Source organism: Rhinoderma darwinii, chromosome 1 (assembly GCF_050947455.1).
Source record: "Rhinoderma darwinii isolate aRhiDar2 chromosome 1, aRhiDar2.hap1, whole genome shotgun sequence".
Taxonomy (NCBI): domain Eukaryota; kingdom Metazoa; phylum Chordata; class Amphibia; order Anura; family Rhinodermatidae; genus Rhinoderma; species Rhinoderma darwinii.
Window position 1 is genome coordinate 314,467,338 of NC_134687.1, and position 26,478 is coordinate 314,493,815.

The following is a 26,478-nucleotide window of genomic DNA, read 5'->3' on the forward strand; positions in this document are numbered from 1 at the left end:
TGCATAAAAAAATGGCCACGAAAAAGAAGTGCATGTCACTTCTTCAGCCATTTTATGGAGCAGTTTTCCCATAGACTCAAAAAACGCGACTGGCTTAAAAAACGTCTGAAAATCAGGAGCTGTTTTCCCTTGAACGCCACTATTGTATTTGCTGCATTGCTAATAATATGTATAATATTTGTAAACGCCCTTTATTACCAAGCTATGTTTGATATGTATGTATGTATACTGTGAGCTGTGATGTCACAAGTGTTAAATGGGGAATAATATTCATTAGGACATATACCGCCATGCAGAATTTTGTTGGGTATCTCAGTACTGTTTAAAGTGAATCGCCGGATTTGTTTTATATTTTGCACACTGTGGAAATGTAATGTAATGTTCTTGGTGTAGGACGCAAAGCTGAGCTGAGTCAGGGGTCAGCTTAGGGGGGGGAGGAGGTCATGTTGATTGTGTCCCCACTCCCCACGCTGCTTGAGTCTGTCTCTAACAGTATATAAAATGGTGTTAAGTGCGCCATACTGTGAGAGACAATGCAGGGCTGGTGAGAGTGCAGTACCAGCTGCTGGTGAGAGTAAAGTACCAGCTGTCTGCGACGTGGTTAGCTAGCAGTGGGGGAGTACATACAAGCTTGAAACTTCGAGGTGAACAGACCAACCAACTTGCCGCCATTGTCAGACATCTGTGTAAGTATATTGAGCCACTCTATAAAGCTGAGACGGCGTTCTTGTATACTGCGCAGTTTATAACTTAGATCTGATCAACAATAGCTGGATCCTGTGTGTCAGAGACCCGCTCTTAGCCGAGCTGTCATTTCAGCTGAACTGACAGAAATGGCTGAGAGAGAACGTTATAGCTTCTATGTATACAGAAAACATAGAAGCTGTATAGTAAATAGTAAAAACATTTTTTAGAGTTAATTTTAAAATCTTACTTTCTAATGAGTGCAGTGGAACTCATATCAAACAATATGGCACACCATAGAGATGGTTATTTTATGTTCCTTTGTTCCTCCTTCTCCCTTTCTCTTTTGTTCATATGGTGGCTAACCTTGTATAATAACATGCTTACTAAAATGTGTATTGCCAGTATTATATCACAATATCCATGAGAACCATGATTGTGATTTTACCATCTCACCTTATTATCTCAATTGTTTGCTTCTTCAATGTAGTTAAGGCTTCGTTCAGATCTGCGTCAGGGCTCCGTTCCGACATTCCGTCTGAGCTTTCCATCGGAACGGAGCCCTGACTGACACAAACTGAAACCATAGTTTCATTTTAATGGTGACGGATCCAGTGCCAATGTTTTTCGTTTGTCTCCGTTGTGCAAGGGTTCCATCATTTTGACAGAATGAATAGCGTAGTCGACTACGGTATTCATTCTGTCAAAACGACGGAACCCTTGCACAACCGAGACAAAGGGAAATCATTGGCACCGGATCCGTCACCATTTAAATCAACCTTTGGTTTGTGTTTGTGTCAGTCATGGCTCCGTTTCTTTGTTATGTCTTCATTGCCCTTAGCTGCGCACACAGACCCAAGGCACCAACATCTCAGTTATTCAACACAGTCCTTAAGACTTCAGCCCAAACAGGAACTTACATGTCTTGCTGGGTGAAAGTCCAAAAATGCCCGACCCTTTCCTTGTACACATATACAAACAGTGACCCCCCTCCCCTGCACACACTACTTTGACAAATCTGCAAAATAAATCTATTTGATATATTTAGGGTGGGCAGGAAATTTACTGCTCCTGGCACCACTAACTAATAGAGCTCATCTCCAGGGCCGCTTATAGACAAAGTGTGGCCCTGGGCAAAGTAAAAGTGGGGCCCAAAATCCTGAATTACTGTATCAATAATGCAGTCAATTCAGATGACGGTGTACAGAGAACTGCATCGCTGATTTCTAGCACGTCCAGGAGTGTTGCAAGCCCCAAAGCATATGTCCCCCCTCTCACAAAAAAAATTAAATCGTACCACTATAGTAGATGAAATATTACCTGCATACTGTTACTGAACACAACTCACAATTATAAGACCAATATTACCAATAATAACACAATATAAGGTCCAAATAATCCTGCCACACCATAACCACACAGACTGAATAATACCCCCATACTGATACTGAATAATACCACCACACTATAACCACATTGTGTCTGAATAATACCCTCATACTGTTACTGAGTAATATCGCCACACCATAACCACATAGTGACTGAATAATACCCCTATACTGTTACTGACTAATACAGCCACACCATAACCACATAGTGACTGAATAATACCTCCATACTGTTACTGAAGAATACTGTCACATCATAACCACATAGTGACTGAATAATACCCCCATACTGTTACTGAATAATACCACCACACTATAACCACATAGAGACTGAATAATACCCCTGTACTGTTACTGGATAATAACGCCACACTATAACCACATAGTGACGGAATAATACCCCAAACTGTTACTGAATAATACCGCCACACCATAACCACATAGTGACTGAATAATACCCCCATACTGTTACTGAATAATACCGCCACACCATAACCACATAGTGACTGAATAATACCCCCATACTGTTACTGAATTATACCGCCACAACATAACCACATTGTGACTGAATAATACCCCTGTACTGTTACTGAATAAAAAACACTATACAAAGACCAATATTACCACCATGTAATGATCATATAGTGGTAGATGCCAGTTATACACAGGAGCTCTGCAGACCATATAAGTGATTACAGCACATTTATATCCATTCAGTGACTCACAGGTGATGTCTTCTCTGATTAGAGTCGTTTACTTTCCCTTCTTTTCTCCATCTGGCCCAGACCACTGTGACGACTTATTCCAGCCACGACTCATCTCTGCAGAATTTGACACACAGACATGTTGGTTTCTTGCTTTTCCAGCACCCTCCCCACCTATACACCATCCTCTAAACCAAGGGTCTCAAACTCGGCAGGGTAAGTGGGCCACATATAGAAAAAATGGGAAGTTGACGGACCGCATTACTTTCAAATTTGATACAACACAAAATTATTGTTAATAAATTACTTATTTGAACTACTATAACACTATATTACTATAATAATAATAATAATAATAATAATTCTACATTACTATAAAATTAATACTACATTACTATAATAATAATAATAATATAATAAAGTGTCGCTAAATGCCCAGTTGGCAGCGTTTGGCAGACACACATGTCAAGATTGGGCAGCCCCTTTTTAGATAGTGCCACTGTGCCCTCTGTAGATGCTGCCAAACTGCCCTCTGTGGATGCTGCCGCAGTGCCCTCTGTGGATGCTGCCGCAGTGCCCTCTGTGGATGCTGCCGCAGTGCCCTCTGTGCATGCTGCCGCAGAATCTTCTGTGGATGCTGCCGCAGAGTCTTCTGTAGATGCTGCCGCAGAGTCCTCTGTAGATGCTGCCGCAGTGCCCTCTGTAAATGCTGCCGCAGTGCCCTCTGTAGATGCTGCCACAGTGCCCTCTGTAGATGCCGCCACAGTGCCCTCTGTAGATGCTGCCACATTGCCCTGCGTAGATGCTGCCACAGTGCCCTCCATAGATGCTGCCACAGTGCCCTCCGTAGATGCTGCCACAGTGCCCTCCGTAGATGCTGCCACAGTGCGCTCCGCAGATGCTGCCACAGTGATGTCAGGGACTTGCCCAGAGCTGGAGTCCTGGAGCAGAGCCGCTTCTAGCACTCTGCCTGGGATTCCAGCTCTGCTCCTGACATCACTGTCCATATATGGACAGAGATGTCAGGGGCAACCCCAGAGCTGGAGTCCCGGGCAGAGTGCTAGTAGGCTCTTCCTGGGACTCCAGCTGTGGTCCTGACATCACTGGGACTCCTGCTCTGGGGAATTACACAGAGTCCCGGAGCAGAGCCTGTACTAGCGCTCTGCTCGGGACTCCTCTCTGGGGAAGACCCTGACACATTGTACATATATGGACAGCGATGTCAGGGAATTCCACAGAGTCCTGGAGCAGAGCCTGTACTAGCGCTCTGCCCGGGACTCCGCTCTAGGGAAGACATTGACACACTGTCCATATATGGACAGCTATGTTAGGGAATTCCACAGAGTCCTGGAGCAGAGCCTGTACTAGCGCTCTGCCCGGGACTCCGCTCTGGGGAAGACCAGTCTTCTCTGATTAGAGTCATTTACTTTCCCTTCTTTTCTCCATCTGGCCTAGACCACTGTGACGACTTATTCCAGCCACGACTCATCTCTGCAGAATTTGATACACAGACATGTTGGTTTCTTGCTTTTCCAGCACCCTCCCCACCTATACACCATCCTCTAAACCAAGGGTCTCAAACTCGGCAGGATAAGTGGGCCGCATATAGAAAAAATGAGAAGTTGACAGGCCGCATTACTTTCAAATTTGATACAACACAAAATTATTGTTAATAAATTACTTATTTGAACTACTATAACACTATATTACTATAATAATAATAATAATAATAATAATAATAATAATAATAATAATTCTACATTACTATAAAATTAATACTACATTACTATAATAATAATAATATAATAAAGTGTCGCTAAATGCCCAGTTGGCAGCGTTTGGCAGACACACTTGTCAAGATTGGGCAGACCCTTTTTAGATAGTGCCACTGTGCCCTCTGTAGATGCTGCCACAGTGCCCTCTGTGGATGCTGCCGCAGTGCCCTTTGTGCATGCTGCCGCAGAATCTTCTGTGGATGCTGCCGCAGAGTCTTCTGTAGATGCTGCTGCAGAGTCCTCTGTAGATGCTGCTGCAGTGCCCTCTGTAGATGCTGCCACAGTGCTCTCTGTAGATGCTGCCACAGTGCCCTCTGTAGATGCTGCCACAGTGCCCTCTGTAGATGCTGCCACAGTGCCCTCTGTAGATGCTGCCACAGTCCCCTGTGTAGATGCTGCCACAGTGCCCTCCATAGATGCTGCCACAGTGTCCTCCGTAGATGCTGCCACAGTGCCCTCCATAGATGCTGCCACAGTGCGCTCCGCAGATGCTGCCACAGTGATGTCAGGGACTTGCCCAGAGCTGGAGTCCCGAAGCAGAGCCGCTTCTAGCACTCTGCCTGGGATTCCAGCTCTGCTCCTGACATCACTGTTCATATATGGACAGAGATGTTAGGGAATTCCACAGAGTCCTGGAGCAGAGCCTGTACTAGCGCTCTGCCCGGGACTCCGCTCTGGGGAAGACCAGTCTTCTCTGATTAGAGTCATTTACTTTCCCTTCTTTTCTCCATCTGGCCTAGACCACTGTGACGACTTATTCCAGCCACGACTCATCTCTGCAGAATTTGATACACAGACATGTTGGTTTCTTGCTTTTCCAGCACCCTCCCCACCTATACACCATCCTCTAAACCAAGGGTCTCAAACTCGGCAGGATAAGTGGGCCGCATATAGAAAAAATGAGAAGTTGACAGGCCGCATTACTTTCTAATTTGATACAACACAAAATTATTGTTAATAAATTACTTATTTGAACTACTATAACACTATATTACTATAATAATAATAATAATAATAATAATAATAATAATTCTACATTACTATAAAATTAATACTACATTACTATAATAATAATAATAATATAATAAAGTGTCGCTAAATGCCCAGTTGGCAGCGTTTGGCAGACACACTTGTCAAGATTGGGCAGACCCTTTTTAGATAGTGCCACTGTGCCCTCTGTAGATGCTGCCACAGTGCCCTCTGTGGATGCTGCTGCAGTGCCCTTTGTGCATGCTGCCGCAGAATCTTCTGTGGATGCTGCCGCAGAGTCTTCTGTAGATGCTGCTGCAGAGTCCTCTGTAGATGCTGCTGCAGTGCCCTCTGTAGATGCTGCCACAGTGCTCTCTGTAGATGTTGCCACAGTGCCCTCTGTAGATGCTGCCACAGTGCCCTCTGTAGATGCTGCCACAGTGCCCTCTGTAGATGCTGCCACAGTCCCCTGTGTAGATGCTGCCACAGTGCCCTCCATAGATGCTGCCACAGTGCCCTCCGTAGATGCTGCCACAGTGCACTCCGTAGATGCTGCCACAGTGCGCTCCGCAGATGCTGCCACAGTGATGTCAGGGACTTGCCCAGAGCTGGAGTCCCGAAGCAGAGCCGCTTCTAGCACTCTGCCTGGGATTCCAGCTCTGCTCCTGACATCACTGTTCATATATGGACAGAGATGTCAGGGGCAACCCCAGAGCTGGAGTCCCGGGCAGAGCACTAGTAGGCTCTTCCTGGGACTCCAGCTGTGGTCCTGACATCACTGGGACTCCTGCTCTGGGGAATTCCACAGAGTCCCGGAGCAGAGCCTGTACTAGCGCTCTGCTCGGAACTCCTCTCAGGGGAAGACCCTGACACATTGTCCATATATGGACAGCGATGTCAGGGAATTCCACAGAGTCCTGGATCAGAGCCTGTACTAGCGCTCTGCCCGGGACTCCGCTCTAGGGAAGACATTGACACACTGTCCATATATGGACAGCTATGTCAGGGAATTCCACAGAGTACTGGAGCAGAGCATGTACTAGCACTCTGCCCGGGACTCTGCTCTGGGGAAGACCCTGACACTGCCATATATGGACAGCGATGTCAGGGAATTCCACAGAGTCCCGGAGCAGAGCCTGTAGTAGTGCTCTGCTCGGGACTCCGCTCTGGGGAAGACCCTGACACACTGTCCATATATGGATAGCGATGTCAGGGAATTCCACAGAGTCCGGAGCAGAGCCAATACTAGCGCTCTGCACGGGACTCCGCTCTGGGGAAGACCCTGACACACTGTCCATATATGGACAGCGATGTCAGGGAATTCCACAGAGTCCCGGAGAAGAGCCTATACTAGCGCTCTGCTCGGGACGCCGCTCTTGGGAAGACCCTGACACACTGTCCATATATGGACAGCGATGTCAGGGAATTCCACAGAGTCCCGGAGCAGAGCCTGTACTAGCGCTCTGCTCGGGACTCCACTCTGGGGAAGACCCTGACACACTGTCCATATATGGACAGCAATGTCAGGGAATTCCACAGAGTCCCGGAGCAGAGCCTGTACTAGCGCTCTGCTCGGGACTCCGCTCTGGGGAAGACCCTGACACCCTGTATAACTTTAAGACACTCCTGAAGCAGGCTTCTCTCACACGAGAACTTACGTGGTTTAAACAATTTATATCAGTGCAACAACCTGTCCCTAAAGTCTAGTCTAGTCTCAAAAATGTATAAAATGCTTATTTTAAAAGCGAATACAGGTCATCTACCATATATTAAGACTTGGGAGAAAGAATTAGACATTGAATTTAACTCTTCCGATATATTGCACATACTTAAGAATTGTTTTGGCCCATCTAGGTGTATTACAGCTCAGGAAACTAGTTCTAAGCTAGTGAGCAGATGGTACAAAACTCTGGTTCTCCTTCACAAATATGATAGCAATATACCCCAGACTTGCTGGAGATGCTTGACACACATGGGTACATATACCCATATTTGGTGGGATTGCCACCTTATTAAGCCCTTCTGGTCTAAAGTTGAGGAAGTTCGATCATATGTGTGTCCACAAGCTCCTAGTTTAACTCCGGAAATTGTGTTCTTAAATATGCATCCGCCTCTCGCAGAGTCCTTTAATAGAGTCCTATGGCTACATATGCTTTCAAAAACAAAAGCCATGATGCCATTGTATTGGAGGAAAGTTGATAAGCCCCCAACTGCTCAGTGGTTGAACAAGGCGTCTCAAATATCCAGACTAGAAGAATTGTCCCATATTACACAGAGAAGTGTAAGCAAATATAAAAGAATCTGGTCCGCTTTTCTTTCCTTTCTACAAGATTCGCAACTCTTTGGAAGATTCGCATCTACTTAGTTGATGTTATTCCCCTTACATCTGCTTAAACATATGAAGCTAAACTAAAGCTACACTCATTACATGCAAGTACTTACCCTCATATATGTCCATATTTTAATTATAGACTTTGGTTGAGATATACATATGCTGACAGTTTTCTTATAGACTTGAATTGCTTATTGATCACCTTCGTTGTGAATGTTTATTATGTTTAGTGTCAGTGTGCGAGAGTAGACACACTGGTACTTAAAGGATTTGTGAAATGATAACAATATCTTTATTTTCTTCTTTTATTTGTATTGCGTAAGATAAAAATGAATAAAAGTATATTTGAAACAAAAGCTGCACCTAAAAACTGCATCAAAAGTAAATGTGTGAATCCAGCCTAAAACTGATATAATTGAGGCCCCATGCACATGACCGTAGATTTAGACCGTAATTTAGACCCATTCATTTCTATGGCCGATGGACACCTTCGCTTATATTTACGGGAAGGTGTGTGCCGTAAAAACCTTCTGTAAGGCTTTATTCAGACGAACGCGAAAAACGTCCGTGCAACGCACGTGATTTGCACGCGCGTTGCACGGACCTATATTTGTCTATGGGGCCGTGCTGACATGTCCATCATTTTTCCTCATTGTGAGTCCGCTGAAAAAAAGTCAAGACATGTCCGTTCTTTCGGCGTTTTCCGCGCATCACGCACCCATTGAAGTCAATGGGTGCGTGAAAACCACGCATGCCGCACGGAAGCAGTTCCGTGCGAACTGAGTGATTCGCGCAAGAGCTGTCAAACTCTGAATGTAAACAGAAAAGCACCACGTGCTTTTCTGTTTACAAACATCCAAACGGAGTGTCTTTGAGATGAGCGAACCCGGACAACCGAACCGAACTTCAACGGGTTCGGCCGAACTCGTTTTGACCGAACCCGGCAAAAAAATTTCCGGTACGCGACGTCAGGAGATAGTCACTGTCCAGGGTGCTGAAAGAGTTACTGCCGATCAGTTAACTCTTTCAGCACCCTGGACAGTGACTATTTACTGACGTCGACTAGCCTCATCTCTATGATGGCGGCTGCGCGAAAATCACGCAGCCGCGCATCATACACTGATGACACACGGAGCTGTCAAGTGGTTTTTGCGCAGCCTAAGAAATAGGTCATGTTCTATTTTTTTATTTTACGGAACATTCTCCCATACTTCATAATGGCACGGTCCGGTCGTGTGCATGGGTCTGGCAATATGAATGTTACAGCATGAACAGTAAGGCTGGGTTCTCACGACCTATTTTCAGACATAAACGAGGCGTTTTATGCCTCGTTTTACGTCTGAAAATAAGGCTACAATACGTCGGCAAACATCCGCCCATTCATTTGAATGGGTTTGCCGACGTACTGTGCAGACAACATGTCATTTACGCGACGTCGTTTGACAGCTGTCAAACGACGACGCGTAAAAATACAGCCTCGTCAAAAGAAGTGCAGGACACTTCTTTCAGATGTAATTTGAGCCGTTCTTCATTGAACTCAATGAAGCACAGCTCAAAATTTACGGCTGTCAGAGAAACCTCGCAAAATGCGAGGAGGAGCATTTACGTCTGAAACGAGGCAGCTGTTTTCTCCTGAAAACAGTCTGTCTTTTCAGACGTAAAAGCCTGCTACCGTGTGCACATACCCTTAGTCTTTAGGCCGGGATCACACACACAGTTTTGATGACGTTTTTGGCTCTGTTTTTTTAGCGAAACACAGAAATAGACAGAAAAGAAAGGAAATGCATCACTTTTTTTTTTATATCTTTCCCTCCTTCTGGGTCTACAGATGCAGCCATCTTTATCTTGACTTTCAAGGCCTAGTTCACACTGAGTTTTTTGCAGGCAGAAAATTCTGCCTGGAAAAATTTGCTCCAGTTTTTCGGCACCACACGCGTTTTTTGCCATGATTTTTTGAGGCGTTATTTTTACCTCTTTCTTCAACGGGCAATGGAAAAAACTGCGAGCGTTTTTTTTTTACAAAAAAGCGTCAAAAGATGTGTCAAAAAATGCAGCAGCCATTCGCGGAAAGCGCCTCAAGATAGATCATGTCGCTATTTGTCTAAAAAAACACTTGTGGGAATAAAATTGCTCTGCCTCCAATTGAAATCAATGGGAGGTATTTTCTGCTATTTTTTGGCGTTGTTTTCGACGCGGTTACCGCCCCAAAATACGCGCCAGAAAACTCAGTGTGAACAGGGCCTTACGCATTAAATACACAGCGTCAAGAAGCTTTTTCTTGACTTTTTCAGTGCTTTTCAATGGCTTTTCTTGCGTGATATCACGCCTCAGCAAGTTATCAGAGTCAAGATAAAGATGGCTACATCTGTACTTCTGGTTTTCGTTAAAAAAAAAAAAAAAAAACTGCCAAAACTGCATCAAAACTTTGTGTGTGATTCTGGCCTTAGGCTGAATTCACAAACAGCGTTTTTCTGCGTTTTTGTGCATGTTTAGTGCAGCTGTCAAACAGCCTGTTAGTGGCCGCACGTTAATGCGGATAAACCGTCCCGTTACCTGCAAAATCATGTGGCCATGAATTAATACAATCTTTATGGCTGCACGGTTTTGCAGGTTAGAAGTTACCTCCTATTTATTCTCTATGGCAGCGCCGGAAAAAGCCGAACACTGCACTCGGCTATCTCCGGCGCTCCCATAGAGAATGAATGGAGCAGCAGTGCGCATGAGCATGTAACCAGCATACCCCTATTTGACAGCCGCGCCTACATAGTGCCAGCGCGTTTGTTGGCCGCGTTGTGACCGTGTCAGGGCCGCTCCGTGTGACCTTAACCTCATCGCGGCGTTTTGATGCATTTTTTAATGTGGTCATATGTTACATTTAAGTCTTTATTAAAATATAAAATGCCCTATATAAAACTGCTTAGGAGTCTTTCTCTTAATCAGTGCAATTTGTTGTAATTACCCTTTGCATCTTGGTCTACTCCACATTTTGCGACTTTATACAACTCTTGTTGTTGCACACTGCATTCCCTTCCGATTGCACTTGTACTTTTGCCTATTTAACTTATTCCCTTTGGCCCTTTATTTGTGGTTACTGCCATTTTGGCATCACATTCACATTTATCCTTATTCCTCTTGAAGGAGGTGACCATCCAGTATAGTTTGCTATATAGTACTATACTTTTCCCACAATTTAGCCAGCACACACCTCTGTTTACTTTGTATTTCGGTCACAGGATTTTTAGTTTTTCCATCCGTTATTTGTTGGTGTATGTTTTTACTAGATTTTGTATTCAATAAAATATATACCTTTTATATTTATGAGTAATGTTATTTTGGCTGTTTAACCCCTTAACCCCTTAATGACGTAACTTTTTTTTTTATTCCGTCGACATAGCCGTATGAGGGCTTGTTTTTTGCGGGACGAGTTGCATTTTGTAATTGTACCATTTTTAGATGCTTATAATATATTGATTAAGTTTTATTAACTTTATTTTAGGAGAGAATTGAAAATAAGCAGCTATTCTAGCATTAATTTTCACGTTATAAATTTACGCCGTTTACTATGCAGCGTAAATAACATGTTAACTTTATTCTATGGGTCGGCACGATTACGGGGATACCAAATATGTAAAGGTTTTATATGTTTTTCCTACGTTTGCACAATAAAAAGCCTTTTAGAAAAAAATTACTTGTTTTTGCATCGCCGCATTCCAACAGCCGTAACGTTTTTATTTTTCCGTCGACGTGGCCGTATGTGGGCTTGATTTTTGCGGGACAATGTGTAGTTTTCATTAGTACTATTTTGGGGTAGATAGGACTTATTGATTAACTTTTATTTTATTTTTTATGGGGGGAATGGGAGAAAAGAGAGAATTTTGCCGTTGTTTTTTTTCGTTTTCTTTGGACGCCGTTCATCCGGCAGTTTAATTAATGTGTTCATTTTATTGGTCAAGTTGTTACGATCGCGGGGATACCATATATGTTTTATTTGTGATTTGTTTTGACACTTTTACTAAATAAAACCACTTTTTGGGCCCAAAAAGTAGTTTTATTTGACTTTGACTGTAATTTTTTTTTTTTTTTCACAAACTTTATTTAACTGATTGTCATTTTTTTTTTAAGTCCCATGAGGACACTTCACTATGCGATCTGTTGATCGCATATATAATGCTTTGGTATACTTAGTATACCGAAGCATTATTGCCTGTCAGGGTATGTTCACACGGCCTATTTACGGACGTAATTCGGGCGTTTTTGCCCCGAATTACGTCTGAAAATAGCGCCTCAATAGCGCTGACAAACATCTGCCCATTGAAAGCAATGGGCAGACGTTTGTCTGTTCACACGAGGCGTAAATTTACGCGCCGCTGTCAAATGACGGCGCGTAAATAGACGCCCGCGTCAAAGAAGTGACCTGTCACTTCTTTGGCCGTAATTGGAGCCGTTATTCATTGACTCCAATGAATAGCAGCGCTAATTACGGCCGTAATTGACGCGGCGTTCAAGCGCCTGCACATGCCGGTACGGCTGAAATTACGGGGATGTTTTCAGGCTGAAACATCCCCGTAATTTCAGCCGTAACGGACGCCCTCGTGTGAACATACCCTTAGTGTGAGGGTATGTTCACACGTAGTCAACAAAAAACGTCTGAAAATCCAGAGCTGTTTTCAAGGGAAAACAGACCCTGCTTTTCAGACGTTTTTTTACCAACTCGCATTTTTCACGCCGTTTTCGCGGCCTTTTTTACGTCCGTTTTTGGAGCTGTTTTCATTGGAGTCTATGAGAAAACAGCTCCAAAAACGTCCAAAGAAGTGTCCTGCACTTCTTTTGACGAGGCTGTATTTTTACGCGTCGTCGTTTGACAGCTGTCAAACGACGACGCGTAAATAACAGGTCGTCTGCACAGTACGTCGGCAAACCCATTCAAATGAATGGGCAGATGTTTGCCGACGTATTGGAGCCGTATTTTCAGACGTAAAACGAGGCATAATACGCCTCGTATACGTCTGAAATTTGGCCGTGTGAACATACCCTAAAACTGACAGGCAACCTATTAGGTCATGCCTCTGGCATCGCCTAACAGGCATTTGCTGAAGACAGACCTGGGGGTCTTTGTTAGACCCCCGGCTGTCATGGAAACCCAACGGCGACCCCCGATTTGTTTGCGGGGGCGCCGATCGGGTGACAGAGGGAGCTCCCTCCCTCTGTCAAACACATTAGATGTCGCTGTCACTATTGACAGCTGCATTTAATGGGTTAAACTGCCGGAATCGGAGCGTGCTTCGATTCCGGCAGTTGCAGCAGGAGCCAGGCTGTGTATAACAGCCGTGCTCCTGCCGCTGATCGCATGGGTACGCTGTCAGTACCCGCGCGATCACAGGACGGATATATCCGTCCTCCTGCGCGAACTAGCAGCTGCTGAGGATGGATATATCCGTCCTTCGGCGTTAAGGAGTTAATAACGCAGCCTAGTTTGTGCCTTAAGGCTCAGGGCCAATTTTTCAAATCTGACGTGTCACCTTATGTGGTAATAACTCTTGAGTGCTTGTACCTATCCAAGCGATTCTGAGATTGTCGTCTCGTGACACATTGGGCTTTATGTTAGTGGTAAAATATGGCTGGTATATTCAGTGTTTATTTGTGAAAAATAGCAAAATTTAGAGAAAATGTTGAAAACTTTGCATTTTTCTGAATTTAAATGTATCTGCTTGTAAGACATATAGTAATACCACACAAAATAGTTACTAGTTCACATTTACCATAGGTCTACTTTATGTTGGCATAATTTTTTTGCATTTTTTTTAAATTTTTCTAGGATGTTACAAGGCTTAGAACATAAGCGGCAATTTCTCATATTTTGAAGAAAATTTCAAAAGCATTTTTTTTAATGTACCAGTTCAGTTCTGAAGTGGCTTTAAGGCGCCTATATATTAGAAACCCCCATTTTAAAAACTAGACCCCTCAAAGTATTTGAAACAGTATTTAGAAAGTTTCTAAACCCTTTAGGCATTTCACAGGAATTTAAAGCAAAGTAGAGGTGAAATTTATAAATTTCATTTTTTATACAGAAAATCCTATATATTCAATTTTTTGCTGTACAACAGAACGTTTTACCAAAGAAACGCAACTTAATACTTATTGCCCAGATTCTGCCATTTTTAGAAATATCCCACATGTGGCCCTAGTGTGGTAATGGACTGAAGCAAAGGAGCACCTAGAGGATTTTTGGGGCCTCCTTTTTATTAGAATATATTTCAGGCACCATGTCTTGTTTGAAGAGGTCTTGTGGTGCCAAAACAGTGGAAACACCCCAAAAATACAACATTTGGCAAACTACACCCCTCAAGGAATTTATCAAGGGGTATAGTGAGTATTTAGACCCCACATGTTTTTTGCTGCATTTTGTGGAGTTAGGCTTTGAAATTGAAAATCACATTTTAGGCTGTGAAATTGAAAATCACATTGTAGTTTTTATGGGGTGCATGCAAATTTTTGATCATTTTTTTAAATTATTTTTTAACAGGCATGGGGACTAAAAAGTGCATAGTGTCAGCTATTCACTGACAGCAAGCATAATGGGTCCTGACTTTGTCAGGACCTACTAGGCTTCCATAGATGGCATAGCCAGAGGTCATTGTTAGGCCTACGATTGCCATAGAAACCATCAGCGCCCACGATCATGTCGCGGAACGTCAATGGTGTTTTATCGCCTAAGAAGCCGCGGTCGCTATTGAACGCGGCTTCTAAGGGGTTAAATGTCAGGGACCCCCGCTATCGGTCCCTGCTGAAGGAGCTGTGAGAACTGCTGTATGAGACAGCAGTTGTCATTGCTCACGAACGTGCCCGACGAGAACCGCGCTGTGTTTACTGCAAGACATATTATTAGGTCATGGAGCGTGAACGATGCGCTCATCATGACCTAATAGTACGTCCAGGAACGGGAAAGGGTTAAGCTCCTGAGTTGTTTTGATAGGTTTAATAAACTATATAGAACTGCAATCAATGTATGCATTACACCTTTGTTTATTACTACATTTCTAAATCTGTGTGCATTTGACCAGCTTCATATATCTCTGTACTCCTGCCTGATGTTTAATACATAGTGAATTTATAGTTCGGCTTTCCTTATTGTTACTCTTTTCTGAATAAACCTGATCTGACATTGCGTATAGTGCTCAAGGTCATCCCATCTCACAGGAAGACTGTGCAGTGACTGAAAAGCTTGTGAGGAAATTAAGGGAAAATATTTTGTATTCACAAATGTCTCATTACATTTACCAGCGCCATGTCGTGAGAATGTGTATGCAGGTTTATTATGAGGCAGAGGAATGACATTAACATTGGGGCACACTTGAGGAATTGATTATTAGAACAGAGCTGGTCTGTGGCAGCCGTCTACAAAATCAATAAGCTCTGAGTGTTCCGTGAAGATGACCATTCTCACACTACTTTGATATTTGTGCCCATCTGTTAGTGTGAATTTCTCCCTGCTGCTCCTGTTGTGTTAGTTCAGCATGGTGACGCTTGCCCATTCCACCATTAATCACAAAAAAATGTTCTGTGTCTTTTCTCATCTGAATTTTGTGTTGGCTTAGCTCCAGAATCCAAAATGAGTAAGGCACAATGTGTCCGCTGAAACTCTGCACTAGATGTTCAGAAATTAAAGGTGTTCCCAATAATAATGCACATAAAGTCTGCAAAATATGTATGCCATAGAAAAACATTGCTGTGAACATATTCACAGAATGAAACAGAAATATTTCAAGTCAGGAAAACTTTCACACCCCCTGTGATTTTTTATTTTTTGAAACATACGATTTTAATTTTTTAATCAAATGAATAATAAGGTTTACAAGAATGGTTCCTCAGCAAAGATTTCAGTTCACTTAAAGGGGTTATGTGAGTTCACTTGCTAATATTCTTTCCTGTCCCCCGTCGCGCTGATTATGAGATTTTAAAAGATTTTTACAGAGCTGGCGGGGGACCGGACGTCTAGTGGCACAGTCTTTCTTCATGATGACACGACTCAACGTTATGTGACCGGTATCTGTAGTTCAGCGATTACATGGAGTACAGCAGGGCCGATCACATGACGACGAGGCATGTCATAAAGAAGAAAGACTGTGCCACTAGACGTCCGGTCCCCCGCCAGCACTGTAAAAATCTATTAAAGTCTCAGCGACGGGGGACAGGAATGTACATTAGCAAGTGTACTCACATACTGCAGTGAGTACACTGCTAATATTTTTCGGTCCCCACATAACCCCTTTAAACAAACTGAACTTTAAAAAAATGAAAAAGAAAGGTAAAACAATACATGTTACAGGTGATTTAAATATAGCAAATTTTGGAGAACTTTGTATCATGGAGTTTCACTAATCGGTCTGGTTGAGTGTTAATCAGTTACAATAATTTTATTGAGGAGAATCCAGCCATACAGACCAATTTTTGATAAATAGAGTGTATTTGTTGAAAAAAAGTGCTACAATTTTTTCACATAGACAATGTTCGTTAACATTGTTAACAATTTCTGCTAAAGGAGGTGGTTAGGGGTCTTTCCAATGTTTTGCTATCTTATTTCTTTCCGCAATGATAGTATGAGCTATTACTGTTCCATGTTCAGAAGGGAAAGTATCAAGATCCAGATAGAGGAGGCTTTATTCGTCAGATAGCTTAATTGGGTGTTTGCAAATTGGAGATAGGAGAGTTCCTATGGCTGTCCATAATGCAGTAATCATTTTACAATCCCACCAAATATGTTTTAGACCTGCATAATGAGTCTTGCATCTCCAGCAATTAGATGAAGCATCCTCGTAAATTTTTGATAAATTAAGAGGGGTGAGATACCACCTATATATAATTTTTCTTATATTTTTAAGGTGGTTAGAACATTTATAGTTCTTAGGAATGGTGCAAAATGACTCATTCCATCGATCAGTAGATATGGATACTCCCAACTTTTCCTCCCACTTTTGAGAGAAAGGTAGCGGGTATAAAACATTGGCCTCAATTAATGTATAGTATATTTTAGAAATACATTTAAGTTGAGGTGAGGCGTTGTGTAGTATTTTAGATAGTAAAGCGAGGGCACAGGTATTTGGGAGATGGATTTAGAGACTGCAAGTCTAATTTGCAAGTATTTGTAAGATTCTTCATGTGGAATGTCAAATTCTTCCTTTACTGAAGTAAATGTCTTTTACCCACATTGGTCATATAGATTAGCTAAATTCAATATACTATGTTTTCACACTTTCAGATTCAAATTAGGAATGTGCATTTCTAATGTGCTTAGGGGAATATAAGAAGGGGAAAAATTTAGCAATAATTTCATGGATGTTTACAGTTTCCATATTTCCAGTGCTGCATCGATTGTGGGGGGGGGGGGGGCGTGTCTATTTGTCTGATTTGAAGATAGTGTTAGTATATATGTAAGACAAGAAGGATTCAGTGTCAAGAACATTTTCTATTTGGACCCAATGTTGAGCGGAGTCACCATTCCACAGCTATCTCATTTGGTCTAGGATGCCAGCTCTATAGTTTTGAGCTTTAGAAGGAGGTCCCATTCCGCCTTTCAAGATTGGTTGGAATGGGAGTTCTGCCTGGATCCTAGGATGTTTGTCCATCCAAATAAACATAGAGATGGCAGATTGCAATTCCTTTAAATATTTGATTTGGAATCTAATCGGAGGGTTCCGAAATAGAAACAGTAATTGTGCGACCGCAGCAATCCTCCCCAGCCAAGAATTTCAAATTGTTTCATGTGCAGAAGGTCTTTTTGACCTTGTTTAACCCCTTCGCGCTCAGGTCAGTAATAGTACGTCCTGCTAAGTAGAACGTTCGCGCTCAGGTCAGTACTATTACTGACCTGAGTAAACACGGCGCCATTTAATCCCGGCGCGTGTCTGAGCTGTGATACCTGCTGTTTCCGACAGCAGGCTATCACAGCTTAGTGTGCAGGGACCGATCGCGGTGGTCCCCGCCGATTAACCCCTTAGAAGCCGCGTTCAATAGCGATCGCGGCTTCTTAGGGGTTAAGCTGCCATCGCCGGCCTGCTACACGATAGCGGGCCGTGATGGCTACTATGGCAACCAGAATCCTAACAATGGACTCTGGCTACGCCATCGACGGAAGCCTAGTGGGTCCCGACAAAATCAGAACCCACTATGCTTGCTGTCAGCGAACAGCTGACAGCTCTAATACACTGCACTACGCATGTAGTGCAGTGTATTAGAATAGCGATCAGAGCCTCCTGCCCTCATGTCCCCTAGTGGGACAAAGTAAAAAAAGTGTAAAAAAGTAAAAAAAAGTTGTGTAAAAATAAGAAAATAAAAGATTTAAAAGTAATAAAAGTAAAAGTCCCCCTTTTTCCCTTATCAGTTCTTTATTATTAATAAAAATATATAAATAAACAAATAAACTATACATAATTGGTATTGCCGCGTCCGTAACGGCCTGAACTACAAAATGATGTCGTTATTTATCCCGCGCGGTGAACGCCGTAAGAGAAAATAATAATAAACCGTACCACAATCACAATTGTTTGGTCACTTCACCTCCCAAAAAATGGAATAAAAAGAGATCAAAAAGTCGCATGTACCTAAAAATGGTACTGATCGAAACTACAGTTCGTTACGCAAAAAATAAGTCCTCGCACGACTTTCCTGATGGAAAAATAAAACAGTTATGGCTCTTAGAATAAGGCAACACAAAAAAAAAATTATATTTTACAAAATGTATTTTATTGTGCAAACGCCATAAGACATAAAAAAAACTATAAACATCTGGTATCGCCGTAATCGTATCGCCCCGCAGAATAAAGTGAATATGTCATTTATAGCGCACGGTGAACGCTGTAAAAAAAATTGAATAAAAAACAATAGTAAAATTGCTGTTTTTTTAGTCACCACGCCACCTAAAATTAGAATAAAAACTGATCAAAAAGTCGCATGCACCCCAAGAAAACTACAATGGATTCCTCAAGGTCTCTAGTTTCCAAAAAGGGGTCACTTTTGGGGGGTTTCCACTGTTTTAGCACCACAAGACCTCTTCAAACCGGACATGGTGCCTAATAAATTAAATTAAATTAATTAAACGTCACCTCTACTTTGCTCTAAATTCCTGTGAAACACCTAAAGGGTTAATAAACTTTTTAAATGCTGTTGTGAATACTTTGAGGGGTCTAGTTTCTTAAATGGAGTGTTTGATAAGGGTGTCTAATATATGGGCCCCTCAAAGCAACTTCAGAACTGAGCTGGAAACTAAAAAATAAAATAAAAATGAGGCAATACTTCGCTTCTTACATTATACTGATAATGAGCCGTGCCCACCCCGAGATGACCCCAGTTTTGACCGTTTGTATAAACGGAGACCCCTATTAGACCGTTTCAGTGCCCGGTTTTCCCAGCATTCACCCCCGAGAAGTGTATTTCTATAGATGAATCCCTGGTACATTTGAAAGGGAGGCTTCAATTCCGCGAGTACCTGCCGGGTAAGAGGGCAAGGTATGCCGTGAAGATGTATAAGCTGTGCGAGAGTGCATCCGCGTATACCTACAAATTTAGGATATATGAAGGGAAGGACACCAGTTCTCAGCCCCCAGAATGCCCCCCCTTACTGGGAGTTAATACAAAAATTGTGTGGGATTTGGTGCACCCACTGCTGGACCAGGGTTACCACCTCTACCTGGATAATTTTTATACCAGCGTCCCACTCTTCAACTGCCTCGCTTCCAGAAGTCCTGCGGCATGCGGCACTGCTAGAAGAAACCTGAGAGGCCTCCCTACGACTCTGCTTGGGCAAACACTCAGAAGGGGTGAGAGCAGGGCACAATCTAGCAGCAACATATTGTGTGTCAAGTACAAGACCAGGGAGATGCCACACCAGTACCCATGTACCTGTACGAGGTACCAGTACAGGGACCCCCAAACTAGACTGCATCCTAGACTACAATAGGTACATGGGAGGGGTGGACTTGTCAGATCAAGTCCTGAAGCCTTACAGTACTTCTGGAAGCGGGGCCACAGGCATCGTACCAGGGCAACACTTTTTAGGAGAAGTTCCCCAAACTGGCAAGAAGGGAAAAAGTCAAAAGAGGTGCAGAGTCTGCTATAAGAGGGGGATAAGGAAGGACACAATATATCAATGTGACGCGTGTCCCGAAAAACCAGAGCTCTGTATGAAAGAGTGTTTTCAAATTTATCATCCATCCCTTTATTTTTAATTTACCCCAGTTTTACTCGCTCTGATCCACTTCGCACAGCTTACCCCTCCTCATCTTTCCCCTCTGAGCCCTGCTGTGTGCCCAGGCAGCTGATAACAGCCACATGTAGGGTATTGCCGTACCCGGGAGAGCCAACATTACAGTTTATGAGGTGTATATCTCCGGTGGCACATGCTGGGCACAATATATCGGACACTGAATTGGCATATATGTATAGAAAATTGCAAATTTCGCTCTGCACCAACTGCTGCACATTATCTTTTACACAATACCTGTGGGGTCAAAATGCTCACTACACCTCTAGATGAATTCCTTAAGGGGTGTCGTTTTAAAACGGGGTCACTTCTCGGGGGTTTCAACTGTACTGATACCTCAGGGGCTTCTGCACACACGACTTAGCACCAGAAAATTCCCAGTAGGCCATATGGTGGTCCTTTCCTTCTGAGCCCTCCCATGGGCCCAAACGGCAGTTTATCACCACAAATAGGGTATTGCCACACTCAGGACAAATTGGGCAACAAAATGCGGTATTTTATTCCTTGTGAAAATAAGAAATTTTGAGCCAAAACTACCTCTTATTGGAAAAAAATTTTTTTTTTTTAATTCACAGCCCAATTCAAATAAATTCTGTGAAAAAACTGTGGGGTCTAAATGGTCACAACACCCATAAATAAATTCTTTGAGGGGTGTAGTTTCCAAAATGGGGTGACTTCTGGTGGGTTTCCATTGCTTTGATACCTTTGGGGCTCTGCAAATGCGACATGGCACCCGAAAACCAATCCAGCAAAATCTGGGCTCCAAAGAACACATAGCGCTCCTTTCCTTCTGAGGCCTCCCATGGGCCCAAACGGCAGTTTATCACCACAAATGGGGTATTGCCGCACTCAGGACAAATTGGGCAACAAATTGGGGTATTTTATTCCTTGTGAAAATAAGAAATTTTGAGCCAAAACTACCTCTTATTGGAAAAAATTAAATTTTTTTGAATTCACAGCCCAATTCAAATAAATTCTGTGAAAAAACTGTGGAGTCTAAATGGTCACAACACCCATAAATGAATTCCTTGAGGGGTGTAGTTTCCAAAATGGGGTCACTTCTGGTGGGTTTCCATTGCTTTGATACCTTTGGGGCTCTGCAAATGCGACATGGCACCCGAAAACCAATCCAGCAAAATCTGGACTCCAACAAACACATAGCGCTCCTTTCCTTCTGAGGCCTCCCATGGGCCCAAACAGCAGTTTATCACCACAAATGGGGTATTGCCGCACTCAGGACAAATTGGGCAACAAAATGGGGCATTTTGTTCCCTGTGAAAATAAGAAATTCTGATCAAAAATGACATCTTATTGGAAAAATTGTCATTCTTTTAATTTCACAGCCCAATTCAAATACGCGCTGTGAAAAAACTACGGGGTCAAAATGGTAACAATAACCATAAATTAATTCCTTGAGGGGTGCAGTTTTCAAAATGGGGTCAGTTTTGGGGGATTCCTACTGTTTTGGCACCCCAACACCTCTCCAAACCTGGCATGCTGCCTAAAATATATGCTAATAAAAAAGCACCACCAAAATGCACTAGGTGCTTCTTTGCTTCTGGGGCTTGTGTTTTAGTCCACGAGCGCACTAGAGCCACATGTGGGACATTTCTAAAAACTGAAGAATCTGGACAATACATATTTAGTTGTGTTTCTCTGGTAAAACCTTCTTTGTTACAGAAAAAAAATAGAATAAAATTGAAATTCAGAAAGAAAAATGAAATTTGCAAATTTCCACTCCACTTTGCTTTAATTCCTGTGAAATGCCTAAAGGGTTAAAAAACGTTCTAAATGCTGTTTTGAATACTTTGAGGGGTCTAGTTTTTAAAATGGGGTGCTTTATGGGGGTTTCTAATACATAGGCCCCTCAAAGCCACTTCAGAACTGAACAGGTACCTTAAAAAAAAGGCTTTTGAAATTTTCTTAAAAATATGAGAAATTGCTGTTTATGTTCTAAGCCTTGTAACGTCCAAGAAAAATAAAATAATGTTCAAAAAACGATGCCAATCTAAAGTAGACATATGGGAAATGTGAACTAGTGACTATTTTGGGTGGTATAACCGTCTGTTTTTCAAGCAGATGCATTTAAATTCTGAAAAATGCTATTTTTTCTAAATTTTCTCTAAATTTTGCAATTTTTCTCAAATAAAGACTGAATATATCGACCAAATTTTACCACGAACATGAAGCCCAAAGTGTCACGAGAAAACAATCTCGGAATCGCTTGGATAGGTTTAAGCATTCCGACGTTATTACCACATAAAGTGAAATATGTCAGATTTGAAAAATGGGCTCTGAGCCTTAAGGCCCAAACTAGGCTGCGTCCTTAAGGGGTTAAGGTGATGGAGTAACTTGTGCTTCAAAATTCTGAGATAGGAAATGTCAAGTGTACACCAAGCTCATGAATAAATTTGTTACCCCATTGGAAAGGAAATGTTTGACATAGTTGGTTATATAGATTGGGAGATATACCCATATTCAAAACTTGGCCCATAGCAGAGTTTAGCTTGTAAAAGCATACTTTACTAAAATTTTGCAAGACTTGCATAACTGCCTGAAGAGATTTTATAGGGTTAGAGATTGCCCAGACAATGTTGTCAGCAAAAAGTCCTATTTTACGGTTTGTGTGCCCAATTTTAATTCCTGAGATCATAGATTGAGTTCTTATACTTTCAGCTAAAGGTTCCACCATGAGAGGGAAAATTAAGGGGGATAATGGGCACCACTGTCTTGTTCCATTCCTAATAAAAAACAGGTTGGAGGGAAATGCCAATGCAATAACCTAAGCTGGTGGTATTGTTTAAAATGCTGATATTGCACTGTATATGTATATTCCTCGTAAATCCAAATTTTACTTAAAACGGCCCACAAGTAACCCCAATGCACCTGATTGAAGGCCTTCTCTGCTTCCAAGGAGAGGAACAGAGAAGGCGTTTAAGTTGTCGCAGCCACATGCATGAGGTCTATAATTTGTCTCGTGCCATCTAGTGTCTGTCGTGTTTTGACAAAACCAACTTGGTCTTTATTAATTAACAGAGGGATAAGGTCAGATATTCTATTTGCTATCATTTTGGAGTACACTTTCGGGTCTGCATTTAATAGTGATATTGGTTGAAAATTACAAGGTGTGTCTGCTGGTTTTCCTGGTTTAGCAGCATTATTATTGTGGCATGAAGCATTTCCCCTGGGATGTTTCCAGATGCCATGCATGCGTTGAATGTAGTTGTTAAATGCGGGGTAAGTATGGATTTGAACATCTTGTAGTATTCGTTAGGCATGTCCACACACAAGCACATGGGCATATAGGCACACAGGGCTGGTCTTTGGGGTGTGCAGCATGTGCTTGCCTGTCACTGCTGAAGGATGCACAGCTGGGCCATATGCCGGAATCCCTGGTTCCACGATTAGTGGTCATGTATATGGAAATGCAGCTGTCTTTTCTAGTTTATTGATTGGGCAGAGCTAATTTAGGCAACTATGTGGCACTGTTTTTTTGGGCACCTTAAGGCATTTTGGGCACTGTATGATATGATTACTTACATTAGTTGGGCACTATCTGGTACACCATATGTGGGAGGGGTGTTAATTGAAGGTACTTCACAGGGCTCGCATTGATGTGAACACAGACAATGGACTAGAAAATATGTGTAGCAGATTTTTTATATTAATATAATGATTAATATAAAAATTTTAATGAGATAAGTAAGGAAAAGGCAATTCTTGGTTGCTAGGATATATAATTGGTAAGTGTTACAGGCAGGTCATGACACTTTTATTTTTTTCTTTAACCACCTACACAACTGACATATCATTTCCTGAAGAGGGTCCCTCTAAACTAATTAATAAATTGTATAAACTCGCACATACTGTGTTTTTATTATTGTGCAATGCTATATAGAGCAAAAAAATTTCAAAAAAAATGTTTTCTTTAAGGCCTCTATATGTATTGCAACTTGTGATATAGTCCAAAACTTTTTTTTTAGCTTACATTTGTTTATCTCTTTATTGTAAAAAAATTGCAGCTTTGATTATAGATAGTGCAATAAATTATACTGTAGGTAGAAGGGGCGTAACTAGGAAAGACTGGGCCCCATACCAATCTCTTGACTGGGGCCCCCCAAGGTGCCACAAGGCCCCTCCCTTATAGAAAGTGCCCCCTGTTGAATGTGCCATACAGCCCTTCTGTAGACAGTGCTATACAGCCCCGCCTATAGACAGTATCACAACCCACTTGTAGATAGCACCCCCACCTCCCCTTGTAGATAGTGCCATACAGCCCCCCTGTTGATATCGCCATAAAGCCGCCCCTGTATATAGCGCTGTACAGCTCCCACTGTATATAGTGCCACACAGCCCCCTCCCTTGTATATAGTGCCACACAGCCCCCCTTAGTAGATAGTGCCGCAAAGCCCCCCTTAGTATATAGTGCCACACAGCCCCCCTTAGTAGATAGTGCCACACAGCCCCCCTTAGTAGATAGTGCTACACACAGACCCCTGTAGATTGTGTGACACATAGCCCCCTGTATATAGAGCCACAGCTCTCCCCTTTGTAAATAGTGCCATACATCCCTCCCCTAGCAGTTAGCAAACTGAGCAATAACCCCAAAATACCAGTGGTCCTAGTGACTGATAGATCAAACCAAAAAAGAAGGAAAGGTCACGACCATATAATTGAAAATACAAACAATCCTTTATTAATTTCAAATAGTCACATACAGGCAGACAAAACTAGACAAGATAAAATAGCATAACCCTCGCAGGATAAAAGATGGAATCAGAACACTAAAGCAGCGGAACACCCAGATAGTAATCTGGTTACAAGATCACCCTGAATGCTAAAGTGCATGGATAGTAAGTTTTAAAGCAGGTGATAGGTATAACACATTTGCACAGATTGATATATAAACATAACTAAATGTAAGTACAATCGAACTATCACGTCTAAGCAACAATATACCTACACCTGCAGAGTACGGGAATAGCCGTGAGATCAAGACCGGGGGTCCGCTGCTGAACCCGACGCGCGTTTCGCAGATGCTTCGTCAGGGATTGATGTCCAACACACCCATGGAGCCCTAAATAGTCCCTCCTCTCAAGTGGTTTCATGTGAAGCATAAATTAATAATGAGTGATTGCCGTTTCCCATAGGGTGGCCCTGTATTCGGCAGCGGTCACCAATGACAGCTGCAGACACACACTGCCAGCCCACAATAGCGTCCTATCGTATATCGCCATGGTATGATTCCCCTCCTCTCGTGTACGCCCCCAGCAGCCGAGCCACGCAGGGCGGGCGGGAAGCGAGTGATCACTTCCCCTTCCCATGTGGCGCGGCAGCTAAGGGCAAACACTGGGAGCGGAAAAAATAGGAGAAGAAGATACAGGAGTATCAGACCTAAATCTACCCACTTTATTCGTTTCAAGGAACCAGCACAAAAAAAGTGCCGAAAAAGTAATAAAAACTGGATACGCCAGTGTATACCAAGCCAAAGCGTCACGTTGCCAAGCAACAGTGCAGCACAGGAACAGCGGTTGCTCTCCGTAGTGCTGAAGATAGTAAAAAAGCAGTCAGAGCGACGGCTGATGTCCACAGTGCTGAAAGTGATCAGGGAGACTCCAATACAGCAGAAAACTGAAACAAAGTACTGAAATTAGATAACAGTGATGTGAAAGTGAAAAATTGTGAAAAAATGAAAAAAAATAAAAGTGAAAAACGTGAGCATGCAAAAAAAAGGGAAGGGAATGAATACCCAAAACCATGAAATGTATAAGGGAAAAACCAAATATATTAGTAGACAAAAAATATAGTAAATCGAAGTGCGTGCACAATATTAAATATATATACAGTGAAGGAAATAAGTATTTGATCCCTTGCTGATTTTGTAAGTTTGCCCACTGTCAAAGACATGAACAGTCTATAATTTTTAGGCTAGGTTAATTTTACCAGTGAGAGATAAATTATCTTAAAAAAAAAACAGAAAATCACATAGTCAAAATTATATATATTTATTTGCATTGTGCACAGAGAAATAAGTATTTGATCCCTTTGGCAATCAAGACTTAATACTTGGTGGCAAAACCCTTGTTGGCAAGCACAGCAGTCAGACGTTTTTTTTTGTAGTTGATGATGAGGTTTGCACACATGTCAGATGGAATTTTGGCCCACTCCTCTTTGCAGATCATCTGTAAATCATTAAGATTTCGAGGCTGTCGCTTGGCAACTCGAATCTTCAGCTCCCTCCATAAGTTTTCGATGGGATTAAGGTCTGGAGACTGGCTAGGCCACTCCATGACCTTAATGTGCTTCTTTTTGAGCCACTCCTTTGTTGCCTTGGCTGTATGTTTCGGGTCATTGTCGTGCTGGAAGACCC

At 42.5% G+C, this 26,478-nt stretch overlaps 1 long non-coding RNA gene across 1 annotated transcript in view; it reads left to right on the plus strand.

Moving 5' to 3' along the window:
- The first annotated feature begins 600 nt into the window (after positions 1–600).
- LOC142742013 (uncharacterized) overlaps positions 601–26,478 on the plus strand; it is a 101,160-nt gene continuing 75,282 nt past the window's right edge. Inside the window, exon 1 of the long non-coding RNA XR_012881265.1 lies at positions 601–686. This is a non-coding gene — a long non-coding RNA (uncharacterized LOC142742013). The remainder of the gene's footprint in view (positions 687–26,478) is intronic.